We start from the raw sequence: 3838 nt of genomic DNA, 5'->3' as shown, positions 1-3838 counted from the left end.
TAAATATTTCATTTAGATATTTTTTTTTTATTGAATTTTCTATGTTAATTATTTTTTATATCGAATTTTCTCTAACCTCAATTTAACCTAATCTAACTTATTAACGAAAATAGTCAAGGACTTGAAAAATGATTTTGAACACTAACAAGCCACCTACACATAGAAATTGAATCCCCTTTACGCGATCCACCATTTAATCTAACCTAACCTAAAATACACGAATCTCGAACAATACGTCGTAAGCACGATACACGGCAGCTTAAACCCGCGACAATATAACACGATCGTATGGTGACGGTGAATGCGCTTTTTAGTCCGCTTCCATTCACAGTTTGTCACCGTGGGTGAATACGCGCGCGCGTGTCTGATGCACCGGTGCATACACAAGTGAATGAAGAAAATGACATCTTACGATCGTCGTTCACACCTCCATTATTGCGCGCGAGGCCGGGTTCCTCTCTCGTAGGACAATCATGCATTTACCAGCCTGTAATCTCTGCATCCCTCTCTCCGCCCGGCGAAATTGCGTATTCGCAAAGAGACGTGGCACGCAATGGGAGATGATGCACCTTGACTTGATTCTATCCTCATAGCATGGTTCCCCCTTGTGCCTGGCTACTTTATTCACTGTTAGTTGCGTTAAATCACGCTCGAACAGACCGCCTTACAATCACCATATATTCGGGGATTATTATTTAATCGTAAAAAGGATCTGAGATCGTGAGAATAATTTCAATATGTAGGGATGAAATTTGAAGCGAATTGCTAACCTAACCTTCATCGATGAAAAATCACAAGTAATTTTTGCATATTTTTGACATTTGTTGACTTTTATTTTCGCAAGAGTTGGTAATATAATATGCTTCGTGAATTCGCGAGATTTTTTGTTTCATATTCGTTCATATTCATCACTGTAAAAATGGTAATATAAATGTTGAATTTAAAAAAATAACTATATAGTATAAGATTGATAATTAAAGGTCAACACGTGCACGCTTTTACGCTAAATGCGACTTGACCGAGGAGTTACCCTTTAGCCAATATGCACGACTCGTCGAAGCAATTTCACTGATCCTAGTGTATTAGGCGTGCATGAGTTTTCACGTATACGTAATCTGTCGCGTCGACTTGCGCCAAGTGGCTGCGAGTAGACGTGCAGCCATTTATTAGGCTCTCCTATTATCGGTTCTCGTTGCCCTATTCATCGTGATCCTGTACACGTACATAATACACCTTTGCCTAAAGTAACTCGAGAGTCTCTCTCGTATCTGGAACGGGGAGTCGAATATTAAATTCTACAGAATAGGTTCACTTCGTCCACCTTTTTTCAAATATTCATGGAGACTCGTATTCTCGGTTACTTTATACGGTACACATGATGAAAACGCGTACTGTTCCTTTTACGCCGATTACAATGGCAATTATTGATTTTACCTACGGCTGCACTGCGATATTCTCAGTTATTTTACCGAAATATTCGGTATTGTATTCTACAGTAACGAATATTACTCCACGTAGTGGAGTTCAGTTTCTACAGGCTTTGCACATCGATATTAACGTTTCGATTGCGATTGCATCATTGGTATGTAAAAATCGAATTACCGCTGGAGGGAGAGAGATCGGACGGTACACGTGACTAAAAGTCGTTCCCCTTTTTCTCGCTTCCGAGACGTCCCTCTAATTCACATAGCCCAATCTCGATCGAGAATTTCTCGATACACCGGTTTTCTGCCTGTTTCCCGATCACTGTGAAAAATTTAGAAAGTTACAATCCATAAGAAACTTACTGTGCTCAAATGAGAAAACTATTCTCTCTAAGCTCGAAGGAAAATTCGAGAACTGCGTAAATCGATATTTTCGATGAGTCACATTAGCACGGTGTCACGCCCGATAACAAAGTAATTCGAGAAATTCGCACGAACCGTGTATTACATCCGTTACGAACTATTGTCTCTCATGGCGTACTTACATTAAAACGCATGAGGGCGTCACATGAAACGTCACATACGTTTCGAGCAAAGCCGAAAATTGCAACGATTCAACACCACTCTAACGTGTATACACAGGATACATCCTGTGTGTATACGTGTGATTTGTGTGCGAGCAAATGGATGCGTGCGTATACGTGATTTTCCACGCATACGTAACACGGAGGCTGCAAACCGGTGTAGGTGTAGGTGCGTGCTATCGACCGGGTATCCTTCTGTGCTGGACGCCGGTGTGCCCCACCCTGAAGTGAGTAGCGACCGACCGAGAGGGCGATACGTTACTGGAGAGACGAGGACGGCTAACTTCGCGAGGTACGTGCACGAGAAAAGGACGAAGTATCGCGGCAAGGCGAGCGCGAGAGATGCACCGTGCGAGAACAAAAGGGATAGAGGCGCGCCCGTAGAACCGGGGAAAAAACAGAGATGGCTTTAGGAGAGGAAAATAAGAGTGGAACCGAACGGATCCGGTGGGAAAAAGCGAGAAACAGGGGGGAAAGAGAGAGCGAGAGTTGGCGAAAAGGGGGAAAGTCGTTTAAGGGGAGACAAGGAGCGAAGTAATGACAGAGTGACAGGAGTAAAAAGAGAGAGGTGAACGGGTGATCTGTACGGATGAAGAAAGGGACGGAGAGTCACGGAGCAAGAGAGACATACGGTCTGGAAAGGATAGGGGGGGGGGGGAGAGAGAGACAGACAGAGAGGGAGCGAGACAGAGAGAGATCACGGCACGCAGAAATGCCTCCTGCTTAGTGATAGCGTAGAGACTGTAGTGTTCACATCACACGCGACACCGAATATTTTTCGCACGTTTAACGCGCGCCTGACAAGAGGATCATTCGATTCCGCGACACGATAATTGGTTACGTTAAGGCGCGCACACACATTTAGGTATATATACGTAATATATATATACGGTCATCTCGACAAATCGCACACATATACATAGGCACGTACGCACAGGACATAACGTTAGGAACAGACTGTCTCGCGAAGGACTCACGAGATAAAAGTAAGAACCAATAGGAATTTTTCTCGCGTGAAAATTCTAATTATTTCCGGGAGCAACGTTCAACGCACATTCCAACGACTGTGACCACTTTTTCAAGAGTGTTTTTTACGAGGATTTTTTTGCACCGAAACGCACACCCCGATCGTCCGGATTCTCTTTCCTTCTTTCCAGACGGTAAGTAAGTATATACTTACTGGTTGCACTGGCTCTGATTCTTCGAAATATTCCGATTCTAACCGCATAACTTTACATTTCGATTCTACGTCGTTTCTTACCGCGTTTTTCCCCTCGGTTCAATTTTTTTTTCGAAAGATCAAAAACCTTGTTTCGTCTGAAAGTCTGGGAGAATTTTCTCGCGCCGCGTACTACTCGATATCGATTGACGGGCCGCCAGGGTTTCCCGGGACGTGTACAGTTCGCTTTCGTTTTCACCCGCGACCACCAAAGACACACCAATTACAGTAATATACCTGTCACGTTGATCGCGATTCGTAAATGCGTTCTTTAAATTTTCATTTACCACGATTCTCAAATATTTCTCCCCACTCTCACGATTTTTCTTTCGAGAAGCGGACACACGGATCGACGAGATAGATCAGGTCGAGGATCTCCATCGTGCCAACGTAAATAATCAATTTTCCAGTCGACCAGTGCCTGGCGTGCGATTTTGTCAGCGCCTTCGGTACTACGCTAGTCGGCCAGTGCGACCGGAACTGCACCGTTCAAGAATAGTTACAGAATTTAAATATCCATCGAATTAAGCATGCATAACTATTACCAACTTACCAATCACAAATTTACAATTCTCTAGCTAAACTGACCGGTGCATTTTCAATAAAAAAAA

At 43.5% G+C, this 3838-nt stretch overlaps 1 protein-coding gene across 1 annotated transcript in view; it reads left to right on the top strand.

Annotated features, from left to right (window-relative positions):
* The first annotated feature begins 2720 nt into the window (after positions 1-2720).
* The window catches only part of LOC108575314 (arginine kinase), an 8628-nt gene continuing 7510 nt past the window's right edge, over positions 2721-3838 (top strand). Inside the window, exon 1 of the mRNA XM_017938075.1 lies at positions 2721-3168. The gene's annotated coding sequence lies outside the window, so the exon portion shown is untranslated. The remainder of the gene's footprint in view (positions 3169-3838) is intronic.

Source organism: Habropoda laboriosa, unplaced genomic scaffold (genome assembly GCF_001263275.1).
Source record: "Habropoda laboriosa isolate 0110345459 unplaced genomic scaffold, ASM126327v1 scaffold244, whole genome shotgun sequence".
NCBI classification, from domain to species: Eukaryota; Metazoa; Arthropoda; class Insecta; order Hymenoptera; family Apidae; genus Habropoda; species Habropoda laboriosa.
This window is presented reverse-complemented; position numbering and strand designations above follow the sequence as displayed.